Source organism: Cynocephalus volans, chromosome 15, assembly GCF_027409185.1.
Source record: "Cynocephalus volans isolate mCynVol1 chromosome 15, mCynVol1.pri, whole genome shotgun sequence".
Lineage (NCBI taxonomy): Eukaryota > Metazoa > Chordata > Mammalia > Dermoptera > Cynocephalidae > Cynocephalus > Cynocephalus volans.
This window is the reverse complement of record NC_084474.1, coordinates 8651603-8672173: the sequence shown is the minus strand read 5'-3', so window position 1 is coordinate 8672173 and position 20571 is coordinate 8651603.

The following is a 20571-nucleotide window of genomic DNA, read 5'->3' as shown; positions in this document are numbered from 1 at the left end:
TCACTCGCTGAGCACCGTGTGGGCGACACCAAGCCAAGGGTTGCTTACCGGTCACAAAAAAAAAAAAAAAAAAGAATTAATAACTTTCCAACTCAGTTGAATGAAATTACATCAATTGAACTGTGTTTTCCATCTTTTATGGTTCAACACTAACTCTAAAGCATTCTAACATCTTTTGTGAGTAATTGTAGGAAACATGTGGACATAATTATTAGTCAAACATCCATTTGATTATTTTTCTAAAAATAAAACTAAGTATAATGTAAACTAGACTGGATTAAGCCATCTATTTCCTTAAGATAAATACAAGCTAGTAACATCCTTAGTCCTTGATAAAGTACATACAATTTTATACTTATAAACCCACACACACTATATATGTACACATATATACATAATATTTTGCACTATATATAGTGGGTACCAATTTATAAATTCAAAATTTTTTAGCTATTAGACTTCCTTGTGTATTTTCCTATTCCCAGAGCTTAGAACAGTGCCTAGCAAACAGCAGATATGCAAAAAAAAAAAAAAAAAAAAAATATTTACTGAAGATATCAAAGCCACTTGAACCCACAAAATATTTTGAACTCTCAAAATGAAGTATTCAAAAGCCAACTACTTGAGCAGTTGAGTACCACTGAGATTTATGAATTTTTATGTGCACAAATACATTATGACTGAAAGGCCTGACATACAGTCATCGGGGAATTCTCTGAATCACAAATGTACTTTTTTTTATAAACAATTTCATGTGGATACTGGAAGGGTAGTATCTCTAACTTAAAGGAGATATGTGTCTCTGATTGGGCGAAGTCATTTTGAGAACCATACTTACTTTTTTCAAAGATTTATTTCTAAAGATATTATTTTCTTCATAGATTATTAACAGTTATTTTTTAACAAAAATCTGTGGCAAGATATTAATAATATCTACATCCCCAACAATAAAGATAAAATTAATATAAAGATATTCTAAAGATAACATTTCACTTTCTAAATACTTTAATTTCACTACAAAGCTGTTTTTAGAAAGTCTATATATGTTGAAAGCCCAGAGAGGGCAAGGATTGTTAGTTTTGTTTATAACACACACATTTACTTTCTTAATTGAGAGGAAAATATTTTCATGTAGCTTTAAGGAACAAGAAAACATTTCATATACATAAAATGCATAAAATATTAATTATATTATTCCAGCTATTGTTAATCACCTCCAAATGATAAAATAATTTAATTCATTCACTGTATCAGGATGTAGTGATCAGGTAGCTGTATTCTCTTTCCCAAAGTTGCATTTACCGTAGTTGGTGGCACACAAGTAAACAAGTAACCACAATACAGGATGGACTAAAACAAATGACACCGGCCCATCTTTTTGCCCTAATCAATAATGCCCTTACAAACAATAGCTCAATACTGTAAAGCTAAATGTCATAGAGTCCTGACTCTTTGTCATTCCAGTGTAGCCTGCCTCCCAGATAAACAAAACAATGACTTTCATGGTCTAGCCAAGCAAAGGGCAAAGCTTCTGAGCCTGCAGCCACATGCGACACAGTTCCGTGTTTGCATGTGCATTCTTATGAGTCTTCCATAGGGGTCTCTGGTGGCAGTATGCTTGCTACTCTCTCTCCCTTTCTTCCTTTCCTTTTCGGCTATTATTGCAAAGGTTACTCCAAGCGCTGTTGTCTGCTTCTGTCCTCTGATACTTTTAACTCACATGCCTTACCTTCTCCCCAGATTAATACCTTGGCCTGCGAGGACACTCAGTTCCATGTTTATCAGCAACCTGGCCTACATAGACTTTAGGCCCTTAAGAGCATCTGTTCCTTGTCACCCTAAGGACTGCAGATCACCGTCTTACATGTGCACAAGACTCAGAAGGGCAGTTACAAAGACGAGACTGATAAGTGGGGAAGTTACTCCATTTTTATTAGAAAAACAGTTATCTAATAAAAGATCTATTTGTTTTGTAAAAGAGTGAGACAAACAAGAATATAAATCATAAGAACATACAGTTTGTAAATGAACACTTATGAAGAGTTAGGTTTAATGTGTCTAAAGGCTTAGGAACACATTTTCCTAAAGACTGTTTTTTATTGAATTTTTAATTTCTCAGTTCAAATCACAGAGCCACATTGCCAAAAAATACCTGTAATGAAATTTTATCTCAACCACACCAAGTATAGCCCAATTCATAACCCCTGAGTATAATTTATGACACCAAGTGTAATTTATAATTTTTTAATTAAAAAAATATTCAGGAGTAGGCGCTGTGCTTCATGAGCCGTCTCTGTTGGGTGGCACAGGTGCAGCAAAGCTGTGGACCAGGTGCTCACAGGCAAATGCGTCCTCTGCTGGAGGAGCAGGGGGTGGAGGGGAGGACGGAGCAGGTGCAGCCCTGGGGCAGGTATGCAAGAATAGCTGAGGCAGAAGTTGGGGGCAGGGCATCTTGTGTGAGTGTGTGCACATGTCAGAAAACGGTCTGCTGAAGCTTAGGCAACCAGGAGAACATCAAGGTGACCAGAGTAAGGGTGTATAGGAGAATGGCTGCCATTCCAAACACGCAATTTCTTTGTAATGTCAAGTGAGTTATAATTAAAATACAAAGAGGTATGTAGAGTAATAAAATTCATAGAGACAGAAAGTAGAATGGTGGTTGCCAGGGCCTGGACGTAGGGGGATATGGGAAGCTGTTTGATGGGTACAGGGTTTCACTTTTGCAAGATGAGAAAGTTCTAGAGACTGCACAATGTGAAAATATTTAACACTACTGAATGGGACACTTAAAAATGGTTAAGATGGTAAGTTTTATTATCTGCACCATGGTTAAGGAAAAAATAAGAAACGTGATTTGAGATTTGAAATGATGTTCACAATTCAACAGCAAAGAAAGATGAAAATTTAAGGTGATTATCTAGAAAATGAGAATGCAAAATACATTTGTCCAAACAATTTTAAAAAGGAACAGAAAAGTTCCTGTGGTGTTTTCCCCCTTTGCTTACTCTATTCCTGCATTTCAGAGAGGCTCATGGCCTCCTTTTACCTGGACAATACAGTGTGCCTGTCAAACAACAGTCAGTGAATTTTGTGCCCTCTATACACATACAGCAATTGTTTCTCAACAGCAGGTTCTATTACCAGGATAGAATTTTCCTCACAGAAATAATCTCAAGATATAAGTAACCATGTGCATCTGCCTGGCTGTCTCTCTCCACATGCTCACACAGCTGTAAATAACTAACGCATACACTGCTTACACACTCATGAGGTGCACTGGCTCTTTCATTGAACATTCAGCCAATATACACTGAGCAGCCTCCATGTACAGGTGGTAATAAACCAGACAAGCATTGTTCCTGCCCACAGAGCCTACAAGCCGGAGAGACAGGCCATTGAGCAACCCAGGATGTGATGGTGGTGAAGTGTCACTTGTGATAACCGAAAGAATCTTCTCTGACCAAGTCAGCCAAATTATAGTGTCCTGGGAGGTCTGGGATGAGTTGGTAATCATGTCCACCTATCCTGGAACTCATTATCATAAGATCATTTTACTTAGTGGCAACTCCGATGGCCTCAGGAAGCCATAAAATAAGGTAGAATGCTTCTTATTACCCTAGAATCCTGCATGTGGGATGTAACCCTGCAAAAATCCCAATTCCATAACTCACGTACAACCAATAGAAAGCCTGATGAAGTAATTAGGTTGGATTGTCCTTCTCTCTCTCTCTCTGTTGACCCTTTCCCCCTCTTCTGATTATAAAGTGTTAAGCTCTGCTGGCCCTTTTCTAAACACATGTTCAGGGCTAACTGATCTATGTGTCTCCCCAGTGGTAATCATCAAATTAGCTCAATAAACCCTTGCTGTATGTATTTGGCCTCAGTTTCTTTTTAGGTCAACACACCAATAGCTAAGTTCTGGGTCCCCAGCCAGACCAAGTCAAGAACCAGAGAAGGCGGGAGTGCGTGGAGGTCGGTGTGCAGATGGGGGACAGCATCGGGAGGGCTGGGAGAGGGAGCAAAGTTTAGGCAGAGGGGAACATGCAAAAATGACCCGGGCCAAGGGAAACAGTTGTCACCAAAACACTTAGAATCTAAACTATGAGCCACACACTTTGGGGACAGGGGACGAATCAGACATTCCAAAGAGCTGCTCAGGAGCTGCTGGAGCCCCACCCCGGTACACAGGGATGTGCTGACACGGCAGGAAGACAGGGTGAGTCGAGCGGGGGTGCCCATCCCAGGCGGGGGCGGCTGTGCTGTCCAGTTTTGAATGCCTTGGTGTTTGTTTACAGGCCCTGCAGGACAAGGGCTATCCTCCCCTACGTTCTAGTTAAACTAGAAAACTTACTAATTTTTCTCTAAAATATTAACAGAAATACAAGTGATTCTAATATACACAGATGGTTTTTAGGTTGTCAGGGGAAGAACTCCTGTAGCCTCTCAGTTCTCTCAGACTTTCCTTTTACCCAAGTGTGGAAGAAGATAATGTTTCTTCATGAATATCTTCTGCATTTTCTTATTAACATAGCAGTCAGGGAAACTGTTCTGCAAAGTCAGACAGACCCAGGAATACATCCTGATGTCACCCAAAGACTGGAGGATACTATGCATGTTAATCTCTTAAACACCAATTTCCTTCTGTCTAAAATGAAGGTAAACATAGCACCTGCTGCATAAGGAGCAAGGCAGGGCTTAACACTGCATAGCACTCAATAGAATGTCTAGTCTTACTATCTCTATTACTGCTCCATTTGAATTTCAGTGTGTTTTTTGTTTGTTTTGTGTTTTATGATATCATCTGGCAGACTATCAAAAGAAACACAGGCCTTTACCATAAAGGAAATAATTTGTGGAATATACTATGAAGCATATATACCTCACAGGGCCTGGTTTTCCAAAGTCTTGCATTTTCAAATACTGACCTTGCGGAGGACTGGAAATTTTCCTCAGACTATAAAGTCTCTGTTGCAAGATAAGAATTGTGGCACAGCAAGGTTGCTGGCTCAAAGACAGTTTAGTTACTGATTGATATCTAAGTTGCTGGAAAACTGCTAGAGAGAGAAGGAATGTTTGCTAAGATCAAGCTATTGTTGATAGGACCACTTAACTGTCTACTGGAATGTCATCTGGCTTGTTTCACTGAAAGTTACCAGCCTATATTGTTAAACTACAATCCCACCTATGTTTTCTTCCTGTAACTCCCTGGTCTGGAAAATAAATCCAGGAAGAGAACCCCAATTTGCGGTTAATTTCCTGAGGAAGAGGTGCCTCTCACTGGAGCATTCCCAGGGAAGTTAACCACTTCAGGGCTTCTTACTGCTCAGAAGAAATGGGCTTTGAGTAATCCTTTGTGTCTCTGTCACCCAGGGGAAGTGGAGTGACAAATCCGTGGGGGGCGAAGCAACACAAAGCAACAATAATTTTAATTGTATGTTTAAAAAATCAAAACAAGCCCATCTTGTCACCAGCATCCAAGCCACGTCAGTGATTCTGGCTGTGAATGAAGGCCACCAGCTATTTCAAGGAGAGGCAATCTCCACAACAGAACACTTCTGCCTCATGTGATGAGATCCCTGTCCACTGGGCTTCTGCCTCCACTTGCGTTTCCTTGGTTTGTGTTCCTTTCTTTTCTTCCTCTCTGGTTGTGTATTAGCTCCTGACTACCTTGTTTCATTCCAGCTGTGCTGTCCTCTCCCCTCCGCTCCCCTCTTCTCCTTCTGTCCCAAGCCCCTGTGCATTCAAGTTGTTTCAACCTCCCTTCTTATCCCAGTGTCTCTTTACCTCTCACACAAAAAGAGGCAGAGCTTTGAAGAAAAGAGCAAACTACACACACTGGAAAGGACAGTGACTGAGCCGGTCTGCAACAGGTTATTTCAGGAAGCATCTTAGGATATTGATACAAGGGATCCTCGGGGCATCTTTGTATGTGGTGGGTGTATCTGAAGCCACTTCACCCCCCTTGCCTCTCACACTGGCCTTTCTGAATTGGGTGGGTTGGAACCACTGTGTCTTCCTACTCCTCATTATTAAATCATAGAATTGGAGCCTCAAATACCTTCATTTTTTCTTACCAGCATTTCCTGCAAATTGTGAGCATCTATCCCGTGGACATTGGGATGAACCCACCTGTATTTCTGAGCTGTGTTTTGTCCCTACGATTCCTTTTTCCACACAGTAGTCAGAATGATCACTTTAAAATAAATGAAAGCACGTCATTCAGTTTGGCTGGTCGCTTCCCATTGTACTTAAAATTTGAATAAAACTTCTCTCCTCTTTCCTCTAACCCTCACGCTCTCTCTCACCTTGAACTCTTTCCCCAGTGCTGCTATGGTTGGCTTTGTTCTGTCAATTACACCTCAGTTTAAAATTTTCTTCCTCAGAGAAGGCTTCCCTGGACAAATTTAAGACATTTTTCTTTTTGCATAATATTTAAAAATTCTCTGCATGCCACATAGTCTGTTTCTCTGTTTTCTTATTTTCTGTTTCTCCAGTCCTCCCAAACATACACACTTGTATGTAAGTGTTATGAAAACAGAAAACTGCCTTATTCATCCCCCTGACCTGGCAGAAATCAGGCAACACACATACTGTGAATGCCAAAAGACAGAGAACAAGTGAGTGACTTGCTACCCAACCCTTCCTGCCTGTGTCAAAGGCACTTAAATAAAACAATTTAAATCTCACTTCACAAAAACAAAGAAAACTTCTCTTCCCATTCCTTTCTATTTTCCTCCTAAACAGTCACACACTGAGCCTTCAGAGAAGGCCTTGCTTTCCTCAAAAAAGATATAAAATCTAATTAAATTTGCCACTGATTGCAAAGTACATTTAGATGAGTCATTACTCTGTAGTAAATTGGGATGTACATCTAGAAAATTAATAATAGCTGTTGAGAATGATATTGGATCTTCTTTCCAATTCTGTCTCCCTCTAATTCTTGAAATAAAAATAAGACTAATAACTCAGGAAGCAAATATAGTAAATAAATGAAACTCAATTCCATGTATCTCACCACCAACATGAGCAACAAAAATAAAAAGGAAAATACACTGAAATACAGTCACTATAACAAATTCTCAACCCAATTTATCGCAAAGACAAAAATTATTCAAATTATATATCAGCAAATGGAAAACTGACATATGTAATATACTTTTGTAAGTATGTCAGGCACACAGTGATACTGTTTTAAAATAGGGTGAGTCTTTCCCCAAGCTGAAAGTAACAGCCTCCTTCTTGTGGACTACCTAGGACTTATGTGCATGGAGAACCTGTCCATTAGGTTATTGGAGAGCTATCTCACAAAGCCTGTGGATGCCAAAAGCGTTCATGTCAGCTTCATAGTGCTCTCATCCCTGAAAGCAGTAACAAGAATAAACATCATTGGAGATTGTAGAGACTGTGCCAACTCTACAACCCACACAATTACCATGATCTTGAAGGCAAATGCTGTCATGCATTTTGTGGCAATTAATTGAAACCTGGGCCTTGGGAAACTTTGTTGAACAGCTTTGTATTGCAATGTTGCCATCAACAAGCACACCAAGGCAAACTAAGTTAGGTGTTCTTAATATGAAATTCCAAAAAATTTCAGAAATCCTTTCATCCAACACTACCATGAGTAGAGAAAAATCAAAATATCTCTTGGATATTGCTGAGTAATCTGCAGTTGAGGCGACTATGAATTAAAACAGTCTAAAACTTCATTTGCAGATACATTTAGTAAGAATCTTCTTTAAATTTTATTTCACCATAGGCCTTAGCCACCTCAAAATCAGTTTTGGAAGAGATGGGGATCAAACAGACTTGCTGACTAAGAGCCATAGCCAACTTTCAGGGCCATGACACATTTTTCCAGGGAGCTTTCTCTGGATGTCACTCCCAGGAACATGTCCACAGAACATGCCTGGAAATCTTACCAGAAAATCTAATTTCATTTCGCCCTGTATTTCCCAAGACCAAACACACATGGAACTATCATTTGCAGAATACATTCTGGGAAACTTTCAGCAATAAATTATTATATACACTATTTTTTTCTGAAACATCTTAAATTATTTTAAATAGAATTATTATATTATACAGCTAAAAGTACTTAAAATGATCTCATGTACAGCCCTCATTTTACAGTTGGTAAAAAGAACCATAAGGTCACGCAGCCAGTAAATCTCTGATTTGTCATGGGAGGGTTATATGTCTCTGAATTCCCAGGCTAGCACTCTTATGCCACCAAAAGAAAAAATATCCCTTCTGTGCCCTTCTGTGCTCACCCTGAGAAGTAGTTGAAAGAGCAAGGAATTTGAAATCAAAAGACCTGAGGATAATTTTACCACTTATTAACTATATGTACTTGGGCATATAGGTTTCTTTTCTGGAAGATAGGCATTTTAATCATGCTTTATCTGCCTGTCCCAGAATTGTTGAGAAGTCCAAGGAAAGTGGTCAGATATATAAAACTCTCTGTATAATATGGAGGGCCAGGCAAGAATTAGGGCCCATTAATCGATATTGTTGTGGCTGCTATACTTTGCTGACTTGCATTAGAAAAGACCAAAAATCGAAGGTGATTTTCAGTAATTAATATTATCAGTCTATCGTTTTTATGGCTTGCTATTGAAGTCGCGGCCTGTGTTTCCAGACAGGAAAAAAGGTGCATGATTTTAAATTTTGGAAGTTACATTTATTCACTTTGGAAAATAGAAACTTCTTAGTATAAAAAAATAAAAACTTGAATTAATGAACAGTCTTAATGAATTCAAAAAGGAAACAGCCTGAAAGACTAACATTAGTAAAATTGGGGTTTATAGTAAAATGTTGACATGCTTTATTCCAGGATGGTAATGTACATAAGACCAAGAATATTTTCTTATTTAGTTTGAACAAGAACACAAAACCTAATGCAGTTGTTAGAGTAATTATAGAAGTGTGTATCGTTTTGTTAAAATGAATCGTTATATAGATTATCAAGTGGGCTCCCAATTACCCTTGTTTTCATTGTCATTTTCTCCAAATATTCCTTTCTTGACCTTTAAATCTAATTTTATTTTGAAGTTCTAAGTTCAATTGACTTAATCTATGTTAAATAAATTGAAAGAATACTCTTCTCTCTAATACGTACTTTTGAACATACGTTTTTGTATCTTCCTTGAATTATTTTTAATTTAAAGAGTTTAAAGATACATTCGTACATATTTTATGAATGCCAAGACTCACTGAATTGAAGCAGTGAATTTCATCTCATCTGGACCACAGCCAGACTCTTTTCATCTGCTGACAGCCGGGAGTTGAGTTCTTTATGCATTCATAGTGCCAGTAGTTGTCCCAGACCCCAGCATCTTTAAAGTAACTTTGCTTAGACTTGGCGTCAGTCCATAACCACAGCTGCCAACTGTTCAAGGTGGGAAAAAGGAGTCTCTAGGTTTAAAAAAATAAGCTGTTTGCCAGTCTCACCATCTGTAAAATCTAGTACACAGAATGTTCTTCTCTAGAGACATAGGAATTAGAACTCCATAAGTTAAAACTCTCTGACCCTCAACTTGGGCAGGAATCTTATGGAATGTATTAGCCCATTTCTGTTGCTTATATCAGAATACTTGAAACTAGGTGATTTATAAAGAAAAACTAAATTTATTGCTTACAGGTTCTGAGGCTGGGAAGTCTAAAGTCCATCTGCTGGTGGCAACAGTGACTCAGGGGTCTCACATTGCAAGATGGTGGATGCAGAGAGAGCAGAGAGAGACAGAGAGACAGACAGACAGACAGACAGACACCTCTTCTTTTAAAACCCTCAGAACCACGCCCCAACCACCATTTTTAACCCATTCACTATGGCATGGTCCTACAATCCAATCATCTCTTCAAGGCTCCACCTTTCAATTACCATAATAGGATTTCCCACCCTCTTAACAATCACAGTGGGGTCTAAGTTTCTAAAATACGTAAAACCTGGGGGACACAATTCAAGCTTCAATGAGTTTTGGGGGGACATAATTTAATCCACTATATGGAATAAAGGGAAAAAGAAAAACATCTAAATATAATCTAGATTCCAAGGGAGCAGATGCTTATTTCTCTAATGAAATGGGCAATTTCCTGTTGATTATTTTGGAAGCTCCAAGGCAGAAACAATCACCTAAAACAACTGTATGTGTCCTGGGACAGAAGGCACTGCTCAGATCAGACAAGATCACTAAATGCTAAAGGTTAAATGAATTAAAAACAGTGGAACAGGACATGTGTGCGTTTCTGCAAGAGTGCAACATACTGCAGTGTGTGTCTGTCTGCAGCACTTCCCACTGGGCGTGAAGAGTTGCTGAAGCTGTTTCTCAGTATTGATAATTGCCTGGTGCTGGTCTTGTAGACTCACCACACAGGCACTGGGAATTTTGAAAGAGTGAGATACAGAGACATTACTGGAGTTGTCAAATCACTGAAACCCTTTGGTTGTCAGGTGTCAGAAGTTGCCTTCTTCACCCCATTCCTACTCTCTAGTCATCTCAGCATTGGTCTAACTGTTCCCTTACATCAGTATGCATAATGGCAATTTGATTAAAATAAATAAAAGTATGAGATAGTCTTGTCTTATAAGGATTCAGTAACACACCAACCTGAAAAAACACAAGTAGCCCTTAAATCCACCATCAAAAAGAGGTATATATCGGTAGCTGCGTCAGCAGCAGCATTTGAACTGCAGCTGAGGAGGGAAGAGAGGAGAAACAGCTACTTCTCAAATTCTATAAAGTTGGAATTTGTTCGACTGTGACATTGTTATTTAGATAATGCAGCTAACTCTCTTCTTTAACATGACTCCCCCAGTACCATACGTAATGAATGTAATCTGAAAAATCAAGTGAATTTAAATAAATTTGCTTTTGAGAATTTTCCTATATTCTACAGCTCCTCGTTCAGCACCTTATGGCATCCTGTGGCAAAACAAATATAAGGTGTTTTGCTTCTCTCTGAGTTCTTAGACTCATAATCATTTAAAAGGAGGAAATTTAAAAAGTAGACCAAGCATCTGAAAAAAGTTAGTTTATCACCTCATTAAAAAGAAAAATTAATCAGCACAGAAGACTTCAATTGAGTTTAGCACACACAAACAGGTCCCCAATACATTAGTTACCTTGATCTGGATATGCAGTCACCTAATTTGTCTCTCATTCTGCATCTAATTTATTTTACATGCTATTTTCCAACTAATATTCTCAAGACTCAGAAATATTCCAAACTTTATCCAAACTTCTCTACTTGGCATTCAAGTAACCCCTCAAATTTCAAATGCGGCCGAGATTTTACTCTCCTGCCTCCACATGGCCCTTTGCCTGGAGTAAATATCAATCCAGTGGAAAGTTCCATCACTGCCCAGTTGTCTCCTGAACATCCTTGCCTTCCAGTTTTCTGGATTTAAAGAACATAGAACATATAAATAATAGTGATTGGCTTGGAGGAGATAAATGCTCCCTTGTTTGCCTGGGAGGGTCTTTCTTCAATGGGGAAATCTTCTTTATTCCTCCAGACCTGGCTTCAGTATTACCTGCCCCCTGAAGCTGCATCTGATCCTCCTAACCTGATATCATCTCCTCCACATACGATGCCTTTCTTCTTGCAGTAACCTGGGAACTTTATTGAAGTCCTCTCAGGGCAAGAGGCATGTCTGATTCATTTTATATTCTTTTAGTACCTCATCTAGTAATCTGGATCTTTTCATTTTAGATCTTATGAGAATTTGGGAACTAAAAGATTAATGCAATGTCAGGCACTGTGCCAATGCACTGGGGGAAATAGTTTTAGATGTATTTTTTATTGGTAACTCACAAGTCATGATAAACAAAAATAAAAAAAGTTAAAAAATCTATCCTTAAGACAAAATATAGCATAACTAGAGGGAGGAAGGGACAGGGTGCTGAAATTCCATAAGCTAATATATGGTATTTTGTTAAATAGTAGAGACATTTGGAGCAAATTTCCTATCATCAAATTTAATAAAGTATGTGCAATGGCTTTGGGCACGGAGTAGTTGGAAGAACAGAAAACATTATTCATTCTTCTGTGCCAAAAATATTTGCTTCCATTCAAAATGGTATATATACACATAAATTTATATTGAGCAATTATCACTGTTATTTCTTTGGAGAGAAAACAAAGAATGTTCACCAGGTACAGAGGAAGCACATGGGCCTGTGAGGTGAGTCGGGATCTCTAATGTGCTACAGGATGCAGATGGGAAGGGCCGCGAGGAGGATCCCCTCGCATCTGCACAGACAAGCACATACTCACTTCCTGGGCAGAGTGAGGAAAGCGCTGTGAAGACAGATTATCTTAGTAATAATTATCTTAAACTACAGATGTTAATAGTAAGATGTAATAAGACGTTCATTTTAGTATTTGCTTAAAAACTTTTCATGAAATGCCAACCTAGTGATTAATTTTGCTTAATGAAACTTTTCACTACTTTAATCTGATTTTCAGTGATAATTAACACCTATCAATCCTCACTACAAATTAAAGAGATACTTCAGAGAAAGGACTGAACACAGAACACCTGGTACAGTCATGATGAAGGTAGCTTGAGAAAAGGCTAAAGATTACATTTGCGGAACTTTTTTTTCTTTGTCCAGATTAAACCATTAGAGCTTAAATAAATTCTACACATTAAAATAAGTTAACAAAAATTGAGAAGAAAAAACCAATGAAAAGTGAAGATTTAGTTACGTGAAAAACTTGCAACACCATGTATACAAAATGAGCAAATTTGTATACCAAAGTAGAAGGGAAATAATTACAAAAAAACTTCACAGGCTCATATCTTATAAAAGAAGATTTTATAATAGATCAATGAGACACCACAAATGGCTATGTTGCACCATGACAATCATCATAGTGTGAATAGACTGTCTGCTCCCTGAGGATAGGGAAGGACGAGTCCTTTTAACCTCTTTGCTTATTCGTCTGTGAAATACAATCAGAACGGGTCCAGCTTCTTAGGGTTTTTATGAGGAATACAATATGCTTAAGCACTTGGATAATGCCTGGCTAACAGTGAAAGTGTTAGCTGTTATTATTATTCCTGTCATTTTCTAGCATAGCACCCTCCAAATAGTAAACAACAGATCACAAAGAAATTTGTTGACATTGTTTTTAGAAAGACTGAAAAAAATCTTGTTGGCAAATTCATCATACGACGTTAGATTTACACAAACTCTAATACATTTGTTTGCACTGCAGTATATTCATAAAACAATTATTTATTGAGCATTCATTATGGACTAGGCATATGTAGAGTAGCATACACAAAATACACCTCTATTGTACAGAAAATAATTTCACAAGTCATCATTTCCTTTGTTTATTATAAATTACCACTGGATAAAAGTAGAATAGAAATAAATCATTTTCAAAGGCTGAATATTGATACAGGTTTTAGTAAAAAGGACTGGAATAAGCAATAGACTGTTTTAAACAGGAAAAACAATAATGGTAACTAAACATTTACAGTACTGACTATATTTCAAGTGTAAATGTACAAATTTACAACAATTCTATGAACTAAGAACTATAAATGCACCTTTTTACAGAGACAGAAATGGAGGAATTAAAGAAGCAACTTTACCAAAGGTTCAAACCTAAGTAGTAAGATTCCAAATTCTATTTTCTTTCCCACTGTTTTCCCACTAGAGGCAAGAAAAATAGGGGCCAATCGAGACTTGAGAAAGTGAAAATTCAATCAGAAATAGAAGCCAGATATATTTCAAAGATGAACATTACATGCTGAAACTACTGGGTAAAAAACACAGGAAGATGCACGAGAATTTAAGTGAGGAGATGAAGCGCAGACAAAAGAAGCGCCACATGAAAGGCTGACACAGCCGCAGTGAAACTCAATAGATCGGCTGACTTTCATTTCCAGGTAAACAGAATAAAAGGTAAAAGGAAAGGGGGTGAAAGATCTCAAGACAAAGTCAAAGAAAAACTAAGTGAATTAATAAAAATACTACTAGGAAAAGAAACGGGAGAGAAAGTGAACTAGAATTTGTAATACATCCTTTGGTTTTATATTTGAAATTACAAAAGCCAGGGTGGGCACTGCTTGCACTGTTTTCATAAAAGATCTGTGCCATCTGGAAGCGAAATCTTTCTGGGGGGTTCAGGGACCCTTGACGAATCAAGACCTGTAACAAAGGGACCTCTAGCAGATGCACAGCCTGCACCTGGAGGCCTGGGTTTTGCATTTCCACGGAGATCACTGATTGGCTGTCTTGAGCCCCCACTGATAACCTCAATTATTCATTGTCTGAATTCATTCTCTGTTTGTTCAGGTGGGTAAGCATGAAAATCTGAGTGAGATGTTCTTGAGAAGAGAACAAACTGACTAAGTAAACAGCAAGTTGCTGTATTAGCAAACGTATCCAGGCCTCCGTCACCGTGCCTATGTTTAGCTGTTCATGCAGAAAGGGTGTGGGGGCGCTGGAGCCACCTTCCCAGTGCCTCGCGCTGTGACGGATGCGGTACAGTGCACAGCAGGACTACAGGCGCCCTGCCAAGTCACTGCTTACCTACTGCAAGTTCCTCACCCCATAGGTGTAAAACGTGTATGAGTCCCGCTGATGGTAGGTAAATCCCACCCTTTTAATGTATTGGAGAGAAAGTCAATGCCAGTGTGTCGCACTGGACGTCATTTCACAAAAAAGAGGACCGGTTCAGTGTTTCCTGTTTTAACTGAAAATAAAGGTCAGAGACTGCAAGTTAATATTTTTAACTTGTCTACAGGACTACTGTACAAATAAAGTCTAATTTATATTAAATACTGGTACTAATGTGCTGTATAAAACTTCATGTGCCATATATGACTATCAATTATGGAAGAAACAAAATACACTAAATCTCATAATTATGCTGAGCATAATTCTATCAATATTGGAAGTAACCAAGATAATTTCTAAAACTTCAAGGCACAAAGGATATTATTAATGAATGCCATTGTCACTGAACTGAATAAATATCAAAATGCTATTTAAAAAGGAAAAACAGAATAGAAAGATAATGAAATTGAGAAAAAGAGGGAGCCTACGTTGTTCCAACAAACATGTCTGAAGAAGCAAGGTGAGTAGGACACACCTGTCACAGAGGTTTGCCACCTGGTGAGGAAGAAACACGGAGCAAACCAGCGGTCACTAAGCTTTAGTCAGGGTTCTCCAGAGAAACAGACCAACAGAATGCATGTGGGTGTACCTGCCTACCTATTTATCTGTTTGTCTGTCTATCTGTCTAACTATCTACCTATCATCTGTCTATCTGTCTATCTGTATATCTTTCTATCTGCCTATCTGTCTACCTATCCAAATATCTATCTGCCTATTTTTCTTACCTATCTGTCTATCTATCCATCTATCTATCTTGCTGTATATCTGCCTATTTAATGAGAAAGAGAGAGAGATGAAGATGGATTTTGAGGAGCCAGATCACATGACTATGGGGGCAGCTGGCAGCAGGAGGCCAGGGAACAGCAGGTGCTGCAACTGGGGTCCCACCTCAGTCCTCTGGCGAAATTGTCTCCTGCTTGAGGAGGTCAGTGTGTTTCTCTTAGGGTCTTCAACTGATTGGATGAGGCCCACACTAATTACGGAGTATAATCTGCTTTACTCAAAGTCCAGTAATTTAAATGTTAATCTCATCTAAAAAAATACCTTCACAGAAACATCTAGAATAATGGTTAACCAAATAACTGGGTACAGTGGCCTAGCCAAGTTGACAGATAAAATTAACCATCCTGCTGAGAACCTGCTATGAGCAGACTCTGTGACATGTGTGAAGCAAATATTCCATTTAATTTGTATGGACTGGAAAATAAATTGAAAATTTAAAATATTTGATTCAAGCATTTTTCTCAAGTGAGCTTCAGAAATCAGTTGTAAAAAATCATAGTTTAGTGAAAAGCCAAAGAAAAATCCTTTCTAAATTGAAAGGATTGACATGTTTTGTGACATCAGGTAGGAAAACAGAGAAGAAAATGAAGTCACTGTGAGGTCCTGTTTTGTTCTGTTTTGTTTTGTTTTAAAAAGATGACCGGTAAGGGGATCTTAACCCTTGACTTGGAGTTGTCAGCACCATGTTCTCCCAAGTGAACCACGCGCCGGCCCTGTGAGGTCCTATTTTTAAAAGGTTTTAGAACTCAGTGAAATAAAGTGGGAGCTATTCATTGCATTGCTACATGTTTGGGAGTTGAGTTAGTGGCCCAAAGGCACAATACAGAGACTAGTAGCTTGCAGTAAAAGAGACCCGGCCTGCACGCACTGGACTCTCAGTCTGCCTACCCCACAGAACTGGGAGGGGCAAAGGACAGAGGCATCACCTGTTCAGTCGGGAAAGTTCCTGCAAGGTCAAGAAGCAAGGTCAAGGACCCCTCATTCTTTCTGGAAAACACACTAAATACAAAACAAGAGACTACTGCATTGACCTAGTCATATAAACGAAGTCCTTACAAACTATGACTCAAAAAAGATAATGAAGTAGTAAAACCGCAGTATAAAAATGAACACTGAAAGCCCAAGACAAGAACCAAAACAAAATCAGCCCTGCCCAGGTAAGAACCGGGCAATGTGGCAAAGGCAGCTTTCCAGCCCTAGTCTTCCCTCTCCTGTTTATTTCACACAGAACGAGCGGCGGGCAGATGTCTGGGCCGCTTTGGCTTCTGGGGAAGAGGAAGCCAAGGAGGTAGTGATGGTGAAGCATGAAGACGGCTTCCTAATTTGGGGTTGGATTCTTCCACTTCTACTTTATTCGCTCATCCCCTCATTTGTTCTTTTAACTAATCTGTTCAGGTTTCATCAGCTATGACAGTGGCAGGTGCTGTCATGAATGTCATCTCCGTGAAAGCCCCAGGACTAAAACCGTCTGCCTCTCACCCTGGTGGACCTGACACCCCACTTACACTCCTCATCTGATTATTAAGCGTACCCTGCAGTCAGGCTCCATCCCCACCCTATACCCCTTCCTCTGCCCCTCAGACCTCAACAGCACTCCAAGACCTCCCGTTTGTTTCTGAACCTCCCTGCACTGGAGCCTGCTCTCCTGAGCCCCAGGGAAGCCAGCAGGGGGGAAGCTGGTGTTTGCCTTTTCCTGCTTTTCTCAGACTCCCTCAAAGTCAATAATGTGTTCAATATTATAGGTCAATATGATATGCCAATAATGTTTTAGAAATTATTTTTGTAAAACCAGTAGAAACAATACCATTTTCCTACATTTTGATCAGGAGTGACCTAAAACTAGATGGTGTAATTCCAACCAGTCACTGAATTCTATTGAGTCTCATTGTCCTCCCTCACTGGGAGGAGATGACTGGAGTCCCAGGTTCATGAGATACATGTGAGCCACATGACCCAAAACAGGGAAGGCACTTCAACAGGTAGGTGACTTGGCAGATGCGTTCCATCAGCATTAGCCATCGCTCTTCTGTTAAGTACATGGGGCATATTATAGGACAGTAATATACGGCAGAAAGTCTTATTCTAAGGAACCCCACTAAAATATTGCCATTATTGTCACTAGCGGTGATATAGGTATACCCACCTTAGAATTTTTATTTACCAGGGTAATAGCTACAAACACAGACCTTTAACAATAACAACAAAACGACACTGAAATTTTCATTCCAGGAAGAAAGTGGGTCAGAATGCAAGATATTTAAGAAATGACAAGTGGCCCAACAGGGACCCATGTTTTCACCTGTAAGAAAGCACAACCTTTCTGGTTCCCATAGCCAGAATTTTCCCATCTGCAGTGGGATCTGGTTGTTTTCATTGTTGATAATGCTAGCAGATCTTAAGTAACAATGCTAATGTTACCAGTGATGCTGCAGACTGTTGTCGTCTGGCAAACAATAATGAACAGAAGTTTCTTCTATGGAAGAAACAGCTCTGAAGGGGGAGAAAAAAAGGCCAGCTGCACTTGTGAAGTAGAATCTGAAGAAAATCGGACCCATACAACCCTGCAAAACTAAGCTCCAGCTACCACAGTAGGTCAGCTGCCTGTTTCTCCAATTGTTCTGTTCTTGCCAAGCCAGCAACTCACATTCTAGAAAATGATGGTCTTATTACACAAGAAGAACACTTTTCAAGGTAGTCTTTTAATAAAAGTGTATTTTGGGCCGACCCCATGGCTCACTCGGGACAGTGCGGCGCTGGGAGCCCAGCGGTGCTCCCACCGTGGGTTCGGATCCTATATAGGGATGGCCGGTGCGCTCACTGGCTGAGCACAGTGCGAGCGACACCAAGCCGAGGGTTGTGATCCCCTTACCGGTCACCAAAAGAGACAAAAAAAAAAATTAAATTAAATTAAATAAAAGTGTATTTTCCTGTACATGTAACTCTTTCACCTCCTGATAATGCTGTTCCTGTAAAGAAAGGGTCCTAGCCATGGCCAGGCAGGGGATTCCTCCACATTTCTCTGATCAGTGGAAGACGTTCACCACTGTACCCAAGAATGGAAGAGCCATTCTCTCACTGCATCCCAACAAGGCAGGAGGGCAGAAGGACACATCTACTGTCTTTAACTGGGAGAAATACAAAACCACAAAGTCACACAAGTCGTAAGTGGCTGAGCAGAGCTGGACCAAGCCCCTAGTTCTTGTAGAGCTCTTTCCATGTGTGACTTTGCCTCTCAATTACATGGATGTATGTCAGCATCTATTCATTACACGTCTGTAAATATGTGCACAATCCTCTAAACACTCATGGTGCCATCTGAGACACAGCATTTTATGGCTATAAGGGACTCTAGATGTTAACATATCTAACATTTTCAAAGATAATGCAACTTATGCTCAAATAAATTGGTTTTTTTAATTATATTTCTAGTTAGTATAAAGTGTGATCAAACTCTATATTTCAACAGTCAAATCTGTATATTATGCTATAATTGGCCTTAAAACATGCATTTTAACTCACCATTGTCCACTTCCTTGTTTCTTAATTGTTGTATTATCTTGACTTCTTAATATGATTGTAGCTCCCTTTGCATCACAAAATACCCAACGTTAAATCCATTATGTATGCTTGACAGGTATTTGCTGTTAGCTTAAATTCATACAATCGAGAGTCATCGTTAAAATATTACGTGCATGTGCATGTAGACTATTAACACCTAACATACTGTGTACACACACATTTTCTGTGAAGCATCAAAAGTGGTACTTCAAAGTTCAATTATATATATGGACTGTTTGTAAAACAAATATATTCTCTAAAGGAGAATAATTATAAAAATTAAGTTCTCAGGTCAGCTCCTATCATCCCAGTTCAGTTCAAGTGCACCCAGTCTGGTTCTATAATGTGCACTATGAAAGATGCTGAACTGCCTTGGATTGAGTGTCCCCCCCCCCAAACTTGACTACTACTGTGACATTGGTAAGAGGGTGGGAAATCCTATTCTTGTAATTGAAAGTGGGGCTTTGAAGAGGTGATTGGACTGTAGGACCGTGCAGCAGTGAATGGATTAATAGTGCTGGTCAGAGGCGTGGCTCTGAGGGCTTTAAAGACAGAGTGAATGAGGTTAGTCTCTGCTCACTCTGTTCCACCATCTTCTGCCATGTGAGACCCCTTCATTGCTGTAAAGCCATCACCAAAGACCCTCTCTAGATGTGATCCCTGCACTGTGGACTTCCCAGCCTCAGAAACCATAAGCAATAAATTTCGTTTTCTTCATAAATCACCCAGTTCGGTGTATTTTGTTATAAGCAACAGAAACAGACTAATGCGTGAACTAAGTCTCAAGCAGATTTTGAGTGAAATTGTTCACACTATCTACCTGCAAGAGCTTGGGTAGTTTACTAACTTCATAGGCCTCAGTTTTCTTATCTCAAAGCAAAGAGGTTGAACTAGAAATCCTCATCTACTTTACCTTAAATGATCCCGCTAGAATTCCATATTACCGTGGGTCAGCCGGTGCACTATGCAACAGGCAGAAGTTATGATTTGTGTTCTAAGAACTAAGTGTAAATTACATTGTGTTCCCACACAAAAACCTGGGCACGAATGTCTATAGAAGCATTATTCATAATAGCCAAAAAGTGAAGACAGTCAAAACTCTCATCAACTCTTGGATGGATCAATAAAATGTGGTATCTCCATACAACGGAATATTATTCAGTCACAAAAAGAAATAAAGTATAATCACATGCTACAACATGGATGGACCTAGAAAACATTATTCTGAGTAAAAATACCAATTGCAAAAAAACCCCAAAAAACGCATAGTATGATTCCGTTTATGTAAAATGCCAAGAACAGGCAGGTCTGTAGAGACAGGAAGTAGATTAGTGGCTCCTTCAAGCTGGGTGGGCACAATGGGAGCCAGTGTTCAGAAAACAAGCAGGAGTCGGTCAGTGTGACACCAGGAGCACACGGAGTCACCTGTTCACTAAAATCCCAACCTGCTGGTAGTAAGAGCTAGGAGCTCCTCTGTCTCAATGACATTTCATTTTAAAAGTGACAGAAAGCACATGTCTTCCTTCTCCCCTCCTGTCTTGCTCTTCACCAGTGAGTTCCATCTCAGAGGAAGCAGGGAGGGAGGGAG